This window comes from Pinus tabuliformis, chromosome 7, assembly GCF_031772625.1.
Source record: "Pinus tabuliformis cultivar Carrire ecotype Pingquan chromosome 7, CPIR1, whole genome shotgun sequence".
Classification (NCBI taxonomy): Eukaryota; Viridiplantae; Streptophyta; class Pinopsida; order Pinales; family Pinaceae; genus Pinus; species Pinus tabuliformis.
In genome coordinates this window covers 1,833,150,975-1,833,170,377 of record NC_142293.1, presented here as the reverse complement: position 1 = coordinate 1,833,170,377, position 19,403 = coordinate 1,833,150,975, and the positions used below count along the sequence as shown (strand labels likewise).

At 38.8% G+C, this 19,403-nt stretch overlaps 1 protein-coding gene across 1 annotated transcript in view; it reads left to right on the top strand.

Moving 5' to 3' along the window:
* Nucleotides 1-19,403, top strand: part of PGSIP6 (plant glycogenin-like starch initiation protein 6) — a 92,453-nt gene that overhangs the window by 23,899 nt on the left and 49,151 nt on the right. The window lies entirely within an intron of this gene.

Here is a 19,403-nt window from a genome sequence, read left to right as displayed (position 1 = left end):
AATGAACAAGAAACAATATAACAAGGGTAGATTCAATCTTAATGATTAATCACTCTAATAAGAATCTTTATGAGTCAAAACCTTAGACATAAAGATATCAGTAATATAAAGCAAATTTCAAAAGAAGAATGATCATACATTTTGTATAAAGAAACCTTGCAACAAATCTTGTAGTCTATGACATACCTTGAGTTGTTCTTTAACAAAGCTTGCAAGACATCAATTCTTGAAGGGCATCCTTTGCAACAAAACTTCTTTCATGACTCAAGTCTTTCCTTTGTGTATTCTACAAGCTTTCCTACCAAGGAAAATATAAAAAAAGGTTATTAGTATACAATACAAACAAATTGTGAGGTGAGGAGGAAACCAAACATAAAGAGGAAACAAAGAACAATATACTTATCTTTTGGTGAAATGGTGAAGACTCTCTCTTAATCCAATCTTTGTAAGGGATACCTACAACTTATCAAAACAACTTCAAGAATTTCTAACAAAATATATTGAATCTATCAACTATGAAAATCAAAACATCAAATAAAAGATTGCAAAAATTTAAGTAGGATATGCAAGGGATAGTATCTTTATGAGTCTCTAGCTAATAAGTCTTTGATTTCGAATTCTTCTGTCTTGTTCTTCTTTGGTGGAACTTCATCAACAACATTCGCATGTTCTCTTTCTCTCCTTATTCCTTGGATTTTTAGGACAATGACTTTTGTAATGGCTCATCTTATGACAATTGTAGCATTCAATCTTGGCTAGGTCAACTTTCTTCCTAGGTCCTTTAAGCATCTTAAATACACTCTTCTTCTTGTGTTGAGCAGTGTAGGCCTTTGAAATGCTGTCTTCTTCATCCTCCTTGTTATTTACTAATGAGATGCGACCTTATTTTTGACTGCATGCATTCCACATTTGTTCAAAGGTAGGAGTATCTTTCCAATTGTTGATCCCTGATGCAAAAGCACTCCAAGATTTTGGTGTACCCTGTAGAGAAACAATCATGAGTTTTTTTCTAATACAACTTCATCTATAGCTTGGAGTTCATCTCTTATTCTAGAGGTTTTAACAAAATATGATGAAACTGTATTATCTTTAGTCTTCTTTATTGTTCTTAGTCAATCCCTGAGACTAGCTATTTGACCAATGTTCTTGATGGTAAATAACTTGGAAAGGGCGTCATATATTTCTTGAGTGGAATCTATATTGGATATGTATGTGATTAGATTGTCCTTTACTCTATCTACAATCAGATTCATGGCAAAGATGTCGGTTTCCTTGAATTTCTCTTTTTCTGCATCATCTGTAGGTTTCTTAACTTTTCCTTGAACTTGTAGTTTGAGGTTCCTTCTAGCTTGTTTTCTGTCTTCATTGACATTGTCATAGTTTCTATAGATAATAGGCTTCTCTTCTTATACGATCCTTTCCCTAATGACATTCTTTTGTTCCTTCCTCCTTAACCCTTCTTTCAATTGACGTTCAAGGTGCCTTTTCCTTCCTTCTTTACCTTAGTTTTGATACCATGTTAGAAAATCAGAAAGTCAGAAAGATTCTCTTATATGGATAATTACTTGTGATATTCTTGTAGTCTTATTATCTTCTTTTATCTTTGTTTCATCAAACAATCATCAAATCAAAACATGAAGATCAACGACACCAGATGTAGGCTATCGGCTAGGGCTGAAACCCATCTATGGGGGAAAACCCAATCAAACTCTTCCTCTAGTAAATCAAATTGAGATAGACCAAGACCTTAGACCCAAAAGAACTTCCTCCTCCACCGAGTTAGCCTTCCAAGATGATTTAGCAAACTCTAGTAGTCTCTTCATGTCGAACAACTTTAGCCCAACAACAATCTAGAATTTCGACCCCCAGCTACTTCAAAACTTCAGCCCATCTACAATACTGCAATTTTTGGCCCTTCCAGCAACCCAACAACTTCGCACATGTGAGACAAGGAAAGAAAAAAATCGACTTCTTATGCTTGACAAAGTCTTCGTTTTCCTTTGCTAGGATTTCCTTCCTTGTCCTTGAAATTCACACACTTTTTTTGCCTCCAACAACTGCAGATTGAACTTCTTGTGGATGTGCTCCAAATGAGTTGAGTTGTCGCCCTTTTGTAGTGGTTTCCGCCTCTCTAATTAGGACGACTTGTTCAGGTTGAGGCCAACTTGGTGGAGGAGGCCTAAATGACCTATTTTACATAAAAATAAATTTCTTTCTTGATTGACAAAGCCCAAGAAGGGTCTTTTACATTATAACATGGACAAAGATAGTTGACATAAACCCTAGAAGACTACAATGAAGGCCTTGACCTAAAAATCATTGACTCAAGCATGAAACCCTTGCTTTAATAAGTGAATTTATTTTATAATAAAATTTCTTTTTCTTTCTTTTGACAAATACATTATACCATGACTCAAATACAATTATGAAGATCGATACTAGTTAGATTTTTCAACAAATCATTGCTAACAAGTACAAAATGCTGCCAACACACATTGTTTAGGATGCAGAAAGGTTCCACTTGTTTAACTGTCAACACACCTTGTTTAGGATGCACAAAGGTTCCATTTGTTAAAGTTGCGAACACACATTGTTTATGATGCACAAAGGTTTCATTTGCACCTTTTCCCTTGGTTCCACTTGAATCATCGATCATTAAAAAAACGTAGTGTCAAATGCATATTTCTTCACCAAGGAAATATGAAAAGCATGAAATCATCAAGTGCAGTCTTCACAGATTCATGAGATGATTTCATGGAAGTCCCACGTGTTTTAATCTGAAAATTTCATTTCTAGAATTCTATATGTTGAATGTATGTTTATGGGAAAGGGCATTTAATTGAATGGGATTGATAAGGTGAAATTAAAACGGGTTGGGATTGTAGGAAAATTTTTAGTCATCAAATTTCAACATGATATAAGAGGCACACGCTAAACACTGCAGTTTGAACAGCAGACAATAGTTTGGGACAACAAACAGTGGTTTGGACGACAAACAGTGGTTTGGACAACAAACTAAATATTTGGACAGCAAATTCGGTTTGAACAACAAACTGATATTTTGGGACAACAAGGCGAAATTTCACACAGACTGAACTTTTGGGACAACAAGGTCTATTGGAAAGTTCATGTCTCCATTTTTTTGGTTTTGTAAATTTTGGACAGCAATCATGGCCATGTTCTTAAAGACAGAGGACAGACTGGATGGGATATCCAATTATGCCATTTGGAAGGACATAATTTAGACAGTGTTTGAGGAGGCAACAGTTTGGGACATAGTGCGACAAGTGGTTGTACCTTCTACTGTTGCAGATGAACTTGCTGAATTCCCAAAAAAATAATGCAAAGACAAAAAGGTTTTGATGGACAATCTAAATGATCATGTGGTTCCTCAGGTGAGAGGAAACACACATGCATATCAGATGTGGACAACTCTAACCACTCTTTATCAGAGTACCAATGAGAGCAGGAAGATGGTACTCAAAGAACAATTGAAGAACATCAGGATGACAAAGGTTGAAAGTGTAGTTCATTATCTTGGTAGGGTCAAATAGGTATGTGATGATTTGACTGCTATTGGTGAGGTAGTTGCACCCACAGAGTTAGTTAGGATAGCTATAGCGGGACTTCCTAGGTCTTGGGAGGTCTTTGGAGATGTTGTTGCCTCTAGGGAGAATCTTCCCAATTGGGACAAATTCTGGGATGATTGTGTGCAACATGAGCTATGGAAGATTGGAAATGGTGGGGTGAAGATAGCAGATGAGGAGGATGTAGCCTTGAAAGCCAGGGGGAAGAACAAAGGGAAGGCCAAGAAAGGGGCCATCATCAGATGGGGCTAAGGGAAAAGAGAACAAGAAGAAGAAAGATACAGATATGTCCAAAGTCAAATGTTGGGCTGTCAGAGGATGGGATGCTATGCTGCTACATGTCTTGAGAGGAAGAACAAGGGGAAGAAGGGTATTGCAACTTCAACAGAGGTGGAGTAGTTTGCTTCACAGTTGGACAAGGACTTTGCATTTATTACTTCTACATCTAGTAGGAGTACATCATCCGATGTGTGGTACATAGACAACGGGGCTTCCCGCCATATGACAAGTGCACGAGAGTTCTTTTCAGAGCTTGCAAAGAGGGCAACTGATATTAAGATTGTATTAGGAGATGACCGTACTGTGAGAGTTGTTGGTGTGGGGATTGTGACCTTTGAGAGGGAGTCTTTGCCTCCTTTGAAGGTCATGGATGTTTTGTATGTTTCAGGGATGAAGAAGAACTTGATTTCAGTGTCTTCTATGGAGGAGAAGGGGTTTGACGTCACTTTCTCAAGAGGGCAGTTATTGATGCATCCCACAAGAGCTTCCATCACTTCGACCAAAGTGATTGGAGTCCGCTCTTGGAAACTATACAGGTTCAGTTTTTAGTTGGCAGGAGCATTGGTGAGTAACACATCTGGTAGCACTCACACTAATACCACCAACGATAGAGACTTGTGCGAGTTATGGCAACGTAGGATGGCGCATATGCATCATGGAGCTTTGAGAGTACTGAGGGAGATCATTACTGGAGTTCTTGATTTCAGTGTCGAGCATTTTGAGGTCTGCAGAGGGTGTGCTTTGGGAAAGCACACGAAGTTACCATTCCGAGCGAGCGACAACAGATCTATAGGTATACTAGACTTGATTCATATTGATGTTAGTGGTCGTATGTCTCATGTGTCTTTGGGTGGTTATGAGTATTATGTTATATTCATTGATGACTACTCTAGGAGGACTTGGATATATTTCCTGAAGACCAAGGGTGAGGTCTTCAGTCGCTTTAAAGAGTTCAAAGCTCTTGTGGAAAAGCAGACAGGTAGGAAGATTCAGGTCTTGAGGTCAGACAATGGTGGTGAGTACACCGATGGTGGGTTTTCTGACTTCTGTGCACATGAGGGCATTAGGAGAGAGTTCATGGTTCCTTACAACCCCCAATAGAATGGGGTGTTTGAAGGGAAGAACAGAGCTATTGTTGGGGCTGTTCGAGTGATGATTCATTATCAAGGGTTGCCCTTATTTTTGTGGGCTAAGGCCTGCAATACTACTGTTTATCTTCAGAACAGGAGTCCTCACAGAGTATTGGGGAATATGACTTCGAAGGAGGCTTTCACGGGAGAGAAGGCTCACGTGGACATCTTCATATCTTTGGATGTCTCACATATTCTTATATCCCCAAGGAGAAGAGGATGAAATTGGAACCCATGGCAGAGAAGGGTATCTTTATGGGTTACAATGAGACTTTGAAGGCCTATCAGATCTTCATTCCTTCTAAACGAAGAGTGGTGATTCGGAGGGATGTGAAGTTCGAGGAGGAGAGGGCCTATTGGAGATCATGGGAGTATGATGAGAGAGAGTCACAAACTTCTCCTCAGCAGTGAGGTCAGGTATAGGGAGCAGGACCTCAGGGTTTTGGATCGATTGGTACAGGGGTACTTCAGTGTCAGTGACATTTGGGCACCAATGGTGAGTTCACCGAGCACTTCTTTAGGGAGTCCACTGGTACAGAGTTCACATGGCACATCAACTGACATAGGAACAGGTTCTTCGAGGACAGGGGCTGGTACAGGCACACCAGAGTCAGTTGGCAGACCTTCAGGTTCACCAGACTAGGGGACAGAGGATGAGGTTCCCTATGGGGAAGCTTCTTCAGGGAAGAGGAGGCCCAAGTGGCTTCAAGACACCTTGAAGGAAGTGGAGTCTGTTGGTCCTCCGAAGAGGGTGAACAGGGAGAGTGTGCCACCTGAGCGATTTTGCAGTTATGTAGCCAAGGCTACCAACATTGTTGACTCTGAGCCTACTATCTATGAGGAGGCTGTCAGCCAGGAGGTATGTAGAGAGCCTATGGTGGAGGAGTATGCCTCTATCATTAAGAACAATGTCTGGGAAGTGGCGGCTAGGCCGGAGGGCAAGTCAGTTGTGACTTCCAGGTGGCTCTACAAGATCAAGCATGTTGTGGATGGTAGCATTGAGAAGTTCAAGGTGAGATTTGTGGCTAGAGGGTTCTCACAAATAGAGGGAGTTGACTATGATGAGACCTACGCTCCCATAGCTCGGTACACTTCTATCCGGTCCCTTATTTCTATTGCTGTAGAAATGGGTTAGCAAATCCATCAGAAAATCCATCAGATGGATGTGAAGACCGCATTTCTGAACAAAGTTATAGAGGAGGAGGTGTATGTTGAGCAGCCACAGGGCTTTGAGGTACTTGGGCGGGAGACCCATGTATGCTTGTTGAGGCGAGCACTCTACAGACTTAAGCGAGCTTTGAGAGCTTGGTATTCGAGGATTAATACTTACTTGCAACAGATGGGTTACACGAAGAGTGATGCAGATCCGAATCTATACTACATTGTTGTAGGGGATGATATGCTCATTCTTGTGCTGTATGTTGATGACTTGTTCATTACTGGGGCAAAGAGATTGATTAGTGGTTGCAAGGAGGATATTGCTATGGAGTTCGAGATGAAGGACATTAGGCTGGTGCATTACTTTTTGGGGCTTGACGTGTGGCAGGAGGAGGGGCATATCTTTTTGGGGCAGGGGCAGTATGTTGTGGATGTGTTTGAGAAAATTTCACATGGCAGACTATAGACTAATGTTTACACCTATGATCACCAGTTGGAAGAAGCTTCATGCTTCAGATTCTAGTTTGGTGGATCCCACATTATATAGGCAACTTATTGGGTCCTTGATGTATTTGGTCAACACTAGGCCAGATATATACTTTGCAGTGAACACACTTAGCAAGTTCATGGCTGAGCCCAGGAGGGTGCACTGGGTAGCTGCAAAGCACATTTTTTGCTACGTGTAGGGGATTGTAGATTATGGTCTGGACTATAGGCAGGGAGATGGAGTGAGGTTGGCAGGTTACACGGATTCAGATTGGGTAGGCTATGCTTCTGACAGGAAAAGCACTTCAAGGTGTTGCTTCGGATTGGGTTCGGCAGTTGTGTCGTGGTTCAATCGAAAGCGAAAGTCAGTTGCTTTGAGCTCTTCTGAGGCTGAGTATATGGCTGCTAGCCAGGCTAGTTGTGAGGCCATCTGCATTCGCAAGTTGTTGTATGGTCATTTTGATCAGGGGTTGAGACTGACGGTTATTCATTGTGATAATCAGAGTTGCATTAAACTCATGGAGAATCTAGTGTTTCATGACAGGTCAAAACACATTGACATCATATATCATTTCATCAGGGACTATGTTCAGAAGGGGGCAGTGAAGCTGGAGTATATATCAACAGGTGAGCAGGTGGCCGATGTTTTCACGAAGTCCTTGCCAAGAGGCAAGCATGTCCATTTCAAGGACAATATGGGCGTGGTGAGTAACACTCTCCTCGGTAAGAGGGAGTGTTGATTTTTAATGTACCTTGGACAAGTGGTTTCCCATGGGTTAGTCTCTACCTAGGGAAAAGTGTCCAAAATAATTCTTTTCCTAAGTGTGACTTTATAAAGTGAAAGTGACTTTATAAGTGGTAAAATCAATGTTAAATTATAAAGTGAAAAGTGACTTTAGACATAAAGTACAATGTGGGTACTTTATTTAATGGCTGAGTTAAAAAATAGAAAGTGAGAATTAAATGCACATTTATTCTCATCCCTTGATCTAAATGAATCTGAGCCATTAGATCTTAGGACCCAAAAGTCATTTAGGGAAACAAAAGAGAGGTTGCATTCATTCTTCATGAGCAGATTGAAGAAAGGAGACTGAGAGTTGGAGAAAAGTTATCAAGGAGCAATTTGTTGCAGCAAGCTGAAGGAGTGATTTTTGGGTAAAGTTGGGCACGTAAATCAAGGCATAGAAGACAACAGAAGGTACAATACAAACAACATTTAATGTTTACGAGAGATTTTTCGGTGAAAATCACAAGATAAATCATTTGTCGACGCATTTCGAACCAACCAATGTGGTTCATCGTCAGGACAAGTTGAAGAATCAGATCCAGCTTTGCATGTTAAATAGTTTGAGCAGAGCCTCCAACGGCTAATTAGACCAATGACTAAATTTGACTTGGGACCTGGGTCAAAAAACCAGTTATTTAATAAATTAAAAGGAAGTTAGTTATAATAAGGGACCTTACCTTAAAATAAATATATAATTTTAATTTAATTGGTTGTTAATTAATAGATAGTTAAAAGGTATTAACTAATTAATAAATACATAGAAAATATAAATATTAGAATAAAACGTATAACTAACTAGTTATAGAGGTATAACTAACTAATTATATATATATATATATATATATATAAATTATATGTATAAAGAATTAAAAAATAGGTAGTTAAGTTAATAGTTAGTTAAAATATATATATATATATGTATATATATATATATATATATATATTAGAATAAAATAATATTAAGTTAATTGAATATCAAAAAAAAATCTGTATAAATGAATATACCTACAAGATTAAACTACCTTATTAAATTTATAAATATAAACATATAATATAAAATAAATAAATTAATTAAGATAGTAGTTAGTTATAAAGGCACTAATAGTATAAAATATTAAAAAGTCAAGGGGGGAATGGAATAAAGTATTGTAACTTAATCAGATAAAATAATTGTATATGCTAAATTAACTTATTATTATAATAATATATTAGATAAAAAAAGATGAGTCAAAAAGCGAGGGGAGGGGGAGGGGGAGGAGCGGAAAGGAAGAAGCGAGGGGAGGGGGGGGGAGGGGGAGGGGCAGAAAGGAAGAAAGTGACTAGGAAGAGAGAGCTGGGACCCAACACCTACTGATTTTCCAGCCATCCTCTCTATTGAGATTGCTCATCCTCTTTTCAATCTCAAGAGCTTCCCTAAATTTCCGATGATGGAACTGTGAAACTTTCGCAATGACACTAGCCTTTAATGTTGTGAGCTGCACGTCGTTTGAGAGAAGTTTTTGAGTTTTTTTTTGAAAAAAAAATCTGTATAGTCTATATAGAATCCGTACATTACAACCCGTATCTGTATAGTACATCCCATATCCGTACAATACATATTTTCAGCGTCAAGTGGGCACAAAAATCGAGGCAAAGTGGGGCATGGTTTTCAAGGAGTTTTGGGCTGAAGAGATAAGTTGTATTTTGATATTTTGTTTTGTCTGCAAATGTATTTTTCTTGAACTTGAAAGATAAATAAATTTGAAGAGCTCTCTAATAGGTCTTCCCTGGAGAACATTGAAGGGGTTTTGCCTGGGTCTAAGTTGACAAAAAATCTGTGTGTATTTTTATGTGTATTGTTGGTTTGTTTATGTCCATATTTCTTTTCAGCATGTGTTGACAGTCCCATGTGTTTTAATCTGAAAATTTTATTTCCAGAATTCTATATGTTGAATGTATGTTTATGGAAAAGGGCATTTAACTGAATGGGAGTGATAAGGTGAAATTAAAACTGGGTTGGGATTGCAGGAAACTTTTTAGTCATCAAAGAGAAGACACACCATACAACGACACTAGTCTTAAGAGGAGGAAGAGTGTGATACTCCAGTGTGCCGGGTCCGAGGAAAGAGCACGAAGCAACAAATTAGATTTGCATGAGTAATATTGTAGCTTTGCTATGAGTGAGATACACAGTGGTGCTGAGTTTGAAGAAGGAGCAGGGAGGAGGAAAGGAGATCTAGATAAGCTAGATCGAGGATAGATCTAGGGCTTGATCCACTGGATCAGATCCAGGGTAATTGTTCTATACGTTTTTTCCTTGAGGGCCATTATCCTAGTAAGGGAGCCCGAGTAGGCTGTGCGAAGAATCTCAGAATTTAATGAAGCACTGTTGATTGGGCAAAATTTGGGTGTAATATGTTTACTATGCATGATCTAATTGTTGATTTTATAAGTCTTATTGTGGATAATTTATTTTTGGTTAGACACATTAGTGTGTTTTAGTTCATTTGCTGTGTAAAGTTAATAGGAAGCTATTGCTAGATTTGGTGTGTGTGTGTGTGCATTGAGTCTAGCCACCAAAAATCTAACATATTTATTTTGTGACATGTATATCTTGATTTTAGGGCTAGATAGTTCTCTGCTAATTTCATTTTTAAACTTTTCAACAATTTACCCATTACATTCACCCCATATCATCATAAGCAATTATGTAGAGAGTACACTAACATCACCATTGCGGCGGAAGAGTAAGGAACACTAGAAGAAAACCATACATAATAGAGACACTAGGATTTAGGCCAGAGACTAGGGAAAAGCTCCACTAGTAGGAAAACCCAAAAATCAATTCTTCTTCTTTATATATTCATTAAATTTTCAACTGAGAGACAATGTACAATTATAATGAGACACAAGTCCATCAACATCACTCACATTAAGCCTCCCAAGACTAACCCTCGATCATGCAAGATTCTCATGAGATGGCAACAAACAAGTATATCAAGGAGGCATTCACAAGCCTTCCACAAGATCCTAGTGATCAATAGATGAAACCATAAGGCTGCCTTCATATCACGGTCACAAGTAGCATGTCTCTGTCAAGTATTTTTGACATCAAAGTCATAAGTATTACTGCCATACATCATTGTCATAAGGACATTGCCATACATTACTACCATAAGAGCACTGCAAACTTCACTGTCATAAGAGGATTGCAAACATCGCTGTCATAAAAGTACTGCGTGCATCACTGTCATCAAGACAAGTATCACTATCCAAACACAAAAGAAGACCTTTGCAACTCCATTAAATAGGGTATCCAAATCTGCCCTCACACAATCCACAAACTGACATGATCCACAACCAATAATTTTGCAATTAGCCTCCTCAGATTGCACAAAATTAGGGATTTCTAGTTTAGCCATTAACAATCCATACATAGTATTCTTAAGCTACCCCAAGCACTGTCCAAGCCCAAACATATCACTTAGCAAACCTTACGTAGAACAACAATCATACATACCTCTTTAATGTGTCTTTTAGCAGACTTGATAGCTTGGTCCTATGCACTTTGCTTCCTGGGGTTTTTGGCTCTCTTATTAGGGCATCTTGCAATGTTGTAGATTTGCTCCCAATGCAGCCTCAAATTCGTCCAATCACTGTGCTGATCACCTTCCTTTGAGCCATTATACATGCACTTGATCAATAAGATATCTTGGCCCCTATTTAGAAGTATGCTCTATGATAATGTGACCTCAGATCTGCACTCAATTAGGGCTCAGATCATTGGTTTTTCCTTGAGGAAACTTGGTCTTGTTTAGGGCACCAAAAAAATCCATGTCAATCTTGAATTTTGGCCTCAAAACCACCTCTAACCTTTCTCCCTAAGTCTTGTCCTCCTGCGCTATCTTTCCAAGACTCTCGGCCCCTTTTACACCATACATATGACCTCTTTCCAAGCTTGAACAAAGGCTTAGCCTTTCCAGAAAACACAGAGACAAGTCATGTATCGTTCTCAAAAGAAATAACTCCAACATATGCACAGAAAATTGTCTATAACTTGTCCTCCTCTACTCGACCAACACTCTACCAAACTCGACCTAGATTAGTCAGAGAAAAGGCACTAGGACAATCCTCCTCTCCACTTCGGCTAGACTAGATAAGGTTGTGGCTACCTCAGATGCTATCTCTCCAAAGATGTGTTGCACACATGTGTGTCTTGAATGAGCTCCAAAGGCTCTATATTTATACAAATTGATGGAGGAGTCAAGGGGTGCCATACGTGCCAAGCAACCAATGTGACCCTTCAATTAAGTGAGGCTGACTTGATAAAGACCCACTTGATTTGCTATTTTGGTGGATAGAAGAGAGGCCGACTTGAAGAACATGATTGCTCTACCAACATTGGTTTGAGTCACATCAAATAATAAAGAGAGAGGGGTGCCAAACACATAAATAATAATATTTCTTTTATGCAAATTAAATCTTCTTTGGGGCAAGATGGTTTCTTCTTGGGGTAGTTCGATTTCTCTTGGGAAAATTCATCCCAAAGCTGCCCCAAATTTCAACAGTGTAGATGACTAATCCAGGACATGGATTTACTTCTTGAAGGCCAAGGATGAGGTCTTTTGTCGATTCCAAGAGTTGAAAGCTTTGTTGAAGAACTAGATTGGGAATAAGATCAAAGTCTTGAGATTAGACAATGGGGGCAAATATACTTCTAATGATTTAAGGATTTCTGCAAGGACGCATGAATCAATAAAGACTTGACAATGCCCTACAATTCGTAGCAAAATGAAGTGGTGTAGAGGAAGAACATGACTATATAGTCGGAGTCGCAAAAGCAGTGATCCATGATCAATACTTGCCTATGTTTTTATGGGCGGGGGCTTGTAGCAAAATAGTGTATCTATAGAACATGAACTGTTATGAACATAAATTATGTTATAAGAGATAAAAATAGATAATAAATAATAATCATAATAATATAAATATAATAATAAATAATAAGTAAATTAAGTAATGGTTGGTTAGTTAATAATGGTAAGTAGTGCAGTTGCAGGGCTATATAGGTTCAGAATGGGACGTGAGTGCAATGGATAGGAAGAATACATCTGGATGTTGTTTTAGCTTGGGGTCAACAATGATCTCGTGGTTTAGCAAGAAGCAACACTCAGTGGCACTTAGCTCAGTAGAGTTTGAGTACATGGCAATGAGTTTGGCGAGTTGTGAGGTCATATGACTTTGCAAATTGTTCTCAGGGTTGTTTGGTCATGAGATGGGGCCTATGGTGATTCACTGTGATAATCAAAGTTGCATCAAGCTTTTGGAGAATCTAGTATTTTATGATAGGTCCAAGCACATAGAGATCAAGTACCACTTTATCAGAGATAGGGTCTAGAGAGTTGCTATGAAATTGCAGTAGATTTCCACAGGGGAGCAGGTGGCAGATACTCTCACCAAGCCTCTAGTGAAGGGGAAATTTGTTTTCCACAGAGACAAGCTAGGGTTGGTGGAAAATCCCTTCCTTGTTGGGAGGGAGTGTTGATTTTCTAGCTTCGAAGGGTCTTTTGCATAGGCTTTGTGTCTAGCATGCATGAGAAGAAGTTTTCTTTAGGTGGTTGTTCTAAAGGAGCAACTAATATGATCTCCTTCCAAGTTTTTACTGAGGAAACGTACCTAGATTAATTATTTAATTAATGTAGAGTTTGGGATAATGTTTGTTTAAGGATAAATATTAAATTATTTAACTGACTTAGATCTAATCTCCACCGTTGATATAAGAAGACTGGGATTTAATCTTAGCTGTTTATCACTTCAAATGTTAGGGATTTGATCCATTGAGAAATTATAAGGTGAACCTATGGCAGAGGATGAAGACACATTACATTACTATTGTTGAGAGATTGATTTTCCCAAGGAGCAAGAGACTCCATGACTCTGAAGAAAAGGGAAAAGGATTGCAACAAGAAAAAGGAGTGTGAGCCTAGGAGAGAGGCCAAATTGCTAAAGAGGAGGTCTGAGTATGGAGGAAGGCCAAAATATCTGTTGGAAAATGTAACTAGATTCGGTCTTCATAATTGTCATTGTACTCATGTCATTATGTATATTTTATGTTACAAGAAAAATAAGAAAGAAAAATATTATTTTGAGCATGGGTTTCATGCTCCATTTTTATGGTCATCTAGGTCAAACATGTTCTTCATGCTTCTAGGGTTTTTCATGTCAAAATAATATTTTTCTTGAGTCAAGAAAATCCTTATTATTTGTATAAGACCCCATTGGGCAAGTTGTAACATGTAAATGACATTGATTATGAGTCTAGAAAAGTCCTTCAAGCCTCCTCCTAGCACAAGTCGGCCTAGAGAGGGGTATTCGACCTCATGAGTCATAAGAAGGATATAAATAAGAGGAGCTCAACCTCATTTGAGAGACCAATCAACAAGTTCGATTTTCAATAGAAACAAGAAGAAAAAGAGAGTGAAGGACAAGAGTTAAGGAGAAAAACCATAGCAAAGGAGAAAAAGATGAGATTTTGGTATTTTCAAGTCACACATGCGAAAGGATTAGTGTTTCAGATCTCTTGCAAGAGGTAAAAAATTGCAAGCCAAAATTCTGAAGCTAGTGCAGGTTCGAAGTCTTAAAAATGCAAACCCGAAATTTGAATTTGAAGCAGAATCAAGCTAGGTTGACTCTAGTTGAATTGAGAGGATTTTTTACTACTTGGAAGGGTCTCTTTGGAGGATTGACTTGTTGCTTGGAGGAGGACTTGATCTAGGGTTTTGGTTTTCTCATTTGAAGTAGATTCTATAAGAAGAGGAGATTTTCTAGGTTTTCCCCTTGGAGGGGTTTTTCCCCAACTTGGAGCCTATATTTTGAGTCCATTGTCTATACTATTTTTCTCTTGATAATTGTTTGATGAGAAAGATCTAATAAAGAAACAGAAAAAGATAAGTAAAGTTCACAAGCAAATATTAAGGTTAAGGAGAAATTGAATTAATAGTTGCCCTATTGCATTCTCCAACAATATCTAGAGGCAGATTTTTCTCAAGTGCATAGATGCTGAATGAGAGGTGAAGGAGGGGCTAATTCGCTGGTGAGGGAGGCGAATCCTCCAAGGGTTGAAATCTTCTAAGAGGGCTGATTTCTAGTTGGGTTGAATTCCTTGAGGCTGGTTTCCATGTTCCAAGCAACTATCCGTTTTCTGTGTATTCTTTGTTGGTCTAGGCCCTAATTTTCCTGAGTAAGCTAAAGAGAAGGAAGATTGTTTTGGGCAGAACTTTTCGGTTGGGTTGAATTCCTTGAGTTTGGTTTCCATGTTCCAAGCAACTATCAATTTTCTGTGTATTCTTTTTTGGTCTAGGCCCTAATTTTCTTGAGAAAGCTAAAGAGAAGGAGGATTGTTTTAGGCAGAACTTTTTGGTGTTGTGTGATTGATTTCCCTATTTTTATTTCTGTTGCAAATTTAATTTTTGAAAGTTAAAATACGAGGGAATTTATTTTCTAGCAATTTTTTAGATTTTATCCAGTAACTAATTTCTGGGTATAAAATAATTGTTGAGGTGGAATCTACTCTCAGTCTCTATGATGGAGAAGAAGGGGTTATATGTAGCATTTCATGATGGGAATGTACTAATTAGTCCCAGGGGATCTAGCTCTGATGAGGCACATGTCATTCGATTTAGAAAGAGAAACTTGTATAAGCTAAAGGACCAACCTATTTGATTGATGGCATGAAGCATAATTATGACGAAAGACAAGGAGAAGGAAGCTCCGAACAATGAGCATCTCAGAGGGAGTCGACCTTCAGGTTCAGGTGAGGAAGAGCTCTCCATAGGTTCCTCCAAATTTGTCAAGAAGGTTTCTTGGTATGAGATGACCTTACATGATGTTCAAGAGCAGGAGGCTTCCATGAACCAAGCCAAGAGGAGCAGGACATCATAGATGTTTCCAAATCAAGTGGCAGAGAAGGCTTTCCAATTTAGAGTGAGCAACCAAAGGAAGCAGATGCAGTTCAAAGATCGAAATCAGTTCCAAGTGGCGGAGGTACATCCCTCGCTAGGAGGGCTAGAACATGTACTTCTGCACATGCCTAAGTGTTTAAGCATGCAAAAGTCACCCAAAGTGTCCTTAGACCCTTGATCTAGTGTGAGCAAGTTGCATTTGTAACTTAGCCTAAATCTAACTTAGGAAAAACACAATTATTATGTTGGCTTGTTGAGGTAAAGAAACAATAGAAAAAGTAAAGTAAATTACTTTATTCATTATGTTTTAATCTTAGCTCTCGATCTCAAGTGAGGTGAGATCTAATCTCTGTTGTCAATCACTTTGGAGATTAGGGTTAGGGTTTTTAGCTCAACGAAGATTTATAAAAGCAAGGATAAGGAGAATGAGAAGATGCACCATACAACACAAGATTGAAAGAGGCATCTCATTAAGGGGTGGAATACTCTAGTGTGTTGGGATCGAGGAAGCATGCAACAAGGAGATCTACATCAACCAAGGAGGGCTTGATCAAATAGATAGATCTAATGTTGTACATGTATTTCCTTTGCTGGGCCATTTCTCACAGATGTGAGCTCAAGTAGGTTCTAAATCAATTTAATGGTGAATTGATTTGATTGGGCATAATCTGTGTTCTTTTGTTATTGTTATGTTTGTTTCCACCGATTTAAGTTAAAAACCTAGTTATGCATTCATTCCTTAGATCTTTAATTTGCTAGGTCATTGGATTGTCGGGTGCTAGATGGAGTAGATTTAGTCCAACTGAGAGAGAGAGAGAGAGAGAGAGAGAGAGATATGGAGAAAACAAATGCATACGTTCAATTAACTCGAGAGAAAACCTCATAGACTCTCCATGCTTGCATGTGACTTAGTTAACTAAAAAAGATGCCAAGTCACGCCTAGACCCATGCATGTGTCCCAATAGAGTGAATCTGTCAATTGATCCATTTGACTTACCAACATGCCTAGTTCAACTCAGATAACTTGCTATCTCACTTTGGCTCATGCATGCATCTAGGTATTGCCATGTGTCAATCTCACAATGTTTTGTGTTGTAGCCAAATGTTGCCATGTGTCATCACTATAGGTTGCCGTGGGTCACGCCTCCATGACCACTGCTAAAAATATAAAATTGTCTACATGTCCACAAGATTGTTCTCGCCGAACTCAATTTTTAGTGAGGATTCTTGATTACACCATCAGAATCGAAATGCAAAACTTGATAAAAAAAGAAATATCTCACATTTCTATGAAACCACCCCCACTGGACTCAATTTTCAGCGAGGAGTTTGAATATGTGACCTGATTTGATAGGCAATCTCTTCTAAAAATAAGCTTGTCTTGCATGTCTCCGAAAGTAGCTCATTGGAATCATGAGTTTGCAAGGATTGATAGGCAATCTCTTCTAAAAATAAGCTTGTCTTGCATGTCTCCGAAAGTAGCTCATCGGAATCATGAGTTCGCAAGGATCTCAAATATACCATCACGAGTGACATGTGAGTCTTTGAGCTGGAGTTGTCATAGCAAGTATCATGCATGTAATTTGGAAAAGGCTCATTAGAGTCTTGAGCTTGTGAGCTTTCTTAATATAATTAGTACTTCCACGTGGACCTTCAAACTATGTCTCCTAAAAGGTAGAAGAACTGCTACAAATAGCAACTCTCGAATCAATGAAAATCTATGCAAAATCTGTTATTGAACAAGCATAACATCATTGAATCAATATTGTACTTGAACTCCTTAGGAACCAACCTCTGTCTCAAGCAAAGTTGTATTTGAATATGTCTTTGAAGCTCCAACTTGATGAAATGTGCTGGTCTTCATCCGTCTAGATTTGCAAAATGACCTCATATACATAATAGTTAGAACACTTTCAGATGTGGGCCCCAACCCTGAGTGTGGGACCTTTAGGACCCCCACTAACACTCACGTGGCTATAGGCCGACCACTAGTAGTGTCTAAACATAAGACTGGCCATTAGGTGCTCCTCAACAAAGTACATTACGATGGCAAATTAGGTGACATTATGCTAATAGAAAATGTGTTATAGAAATATTGCCACTCTTCCAAAGTTTTCAAATCTACTAGGGAAGATTGAAAAGAGCGATCAAACTCTCAGATAGTCTAGACAGTCTAGAAGAAAATTGTAGAAAACAGTGAGAAAATTGAGTGAAAAGTCACTTATATTTGTATTATTTCCTTGGTTGAATTGTATAACGAGTCTTGATGAAGTATGCCAAGTTTGTCCAAGTGTGCTGACTAAAATGGTAGAAAAAACTAAAAGCGAAAAGATTGAATGAGATGTTGAACACATTTGCATTATTTCCATGGTTGACTTGTATAGTGGGTTCTATGCTGACTTTGTTTGAATATGCCAAGTTTGCCAGAGTATAATCATTTCTAGTGGAGTTTGTCCATGTTTTGACAAGTTTAACCATTTCTAGTTGAACTTGTTGAGTAATTTTCAATTTTATAGCCCAATAAATATAGTTAAACCAAGTTTGCTGAGACAAAGCTTTGACAAAGCTTTGGCAGAGGTGACTTAGTTGACTGCGTTTTGCTTGAATGACTCATATTTTTGATAGCAAATCGACCTAAATCTTATTAGAATAAATGCTATTTTAGTGTTTAATACTCATTCGGATAAGATCGTATGTTATCTTATCAGCAGTTTCTTAGAAGAAACTAGCTGTTTCTATTTCTTAGTAGAAACTTGCTGTTTCTATTTTTGAAAATACATTTGTATTATTTATTGAGCTTCATTGCTCATTGGAAATTAATTCAATTCATTCCTTGAAATCCATATGCGTGTTTTCGCACTATTTTATGGTATCAGAGCTTGGGTATTTTTTTTCGAAATAATTTTTCATTGTTTGAAAAATTTCGTGCTTCATTTCGAAATTGCTCTCTACTGGATCGATACATTATTATAGCAGCAGAGAATCCACTGTTCCTGTGCGTTTCTGGAAACATCATCCCAATTTTTTTTCGAGGGTACCTGTTTCTCGAATCTAGGATGTCTTCGACTACGGCAGCGCGTTGTTTGGTGCGTGGTCTAATTTTATTCTGGAAGAGGCTAAGCAGGAGGGTTCCTCCATCAGGTTTTCCAGCTCAGCTGCTGAAAGCTCTCCGGATCTCTTGTTCATATCGATGTCTGCTTTCCCTCAAACGAGATTAGCGAAACGATGATCGATACCCTTAATGGATGTCAATGCAAACATTATCTTCTAACGTCCATCGACATCGGTGTTGAGAACACGGAGAATGTGCTGAAATTCTTTGTTCGCTACGAGTGACATTTTCTTCGTTGTCTTCGGGCTGAGGATTTACGTAATCTGTTGGCTGGATCAGTCTTCGACATTTTATCTGAGATCCAAATCGATCTAGGATTTTCTTTGTAGTGTTCCTGCGGGGAGAGTTTTTCGAGGCAAGAGATTCAATAAGGCTAGTTCCCTCTGCCCCTGCGAGTTCCGCTGGGATTGACCGCGTGAGGAAGCTGTCGGGCCTACAATTAATTTTGGAAGCTGCCAGAAGGCCCCTCTGGTTTGACCGAGGGTTTCATCTTCGAGAGTGCCGACATTGGATCACTGCTCCATGTACATAGAGGAGGCCGGGACTGCTGTGAAGGAGGCCGGGACTGTCGAGGAAGAGGTTTTTTGTTGTCAGGCCGCATATTGGAAGGGAATCAGAGCTCCTTGATTTCTTGATTGAGCCACTGCACCGATTTCATTGAAGCGGCCTGCGGGTTTTTGTTGAGGGTGTGATTTGCTATGTGGGTGCTGCTGCTGCAGCATGTTACAAGGATTGTTGTTCGCGTAGTTAAGGACGTGGGTGCTGCTGCAGCATGTTACAAGGATTTATCGGGAACGAGTGTACATAAGGCCGACGAGAAGCTATGTGCTGCCGTGATATTGTCATCACAATGGTTCTTTTGGGAATTAATTGGATGGTTCTTCCGCCTTCATTTGAAAGTCACAAATGAAAGTCACGGTGATT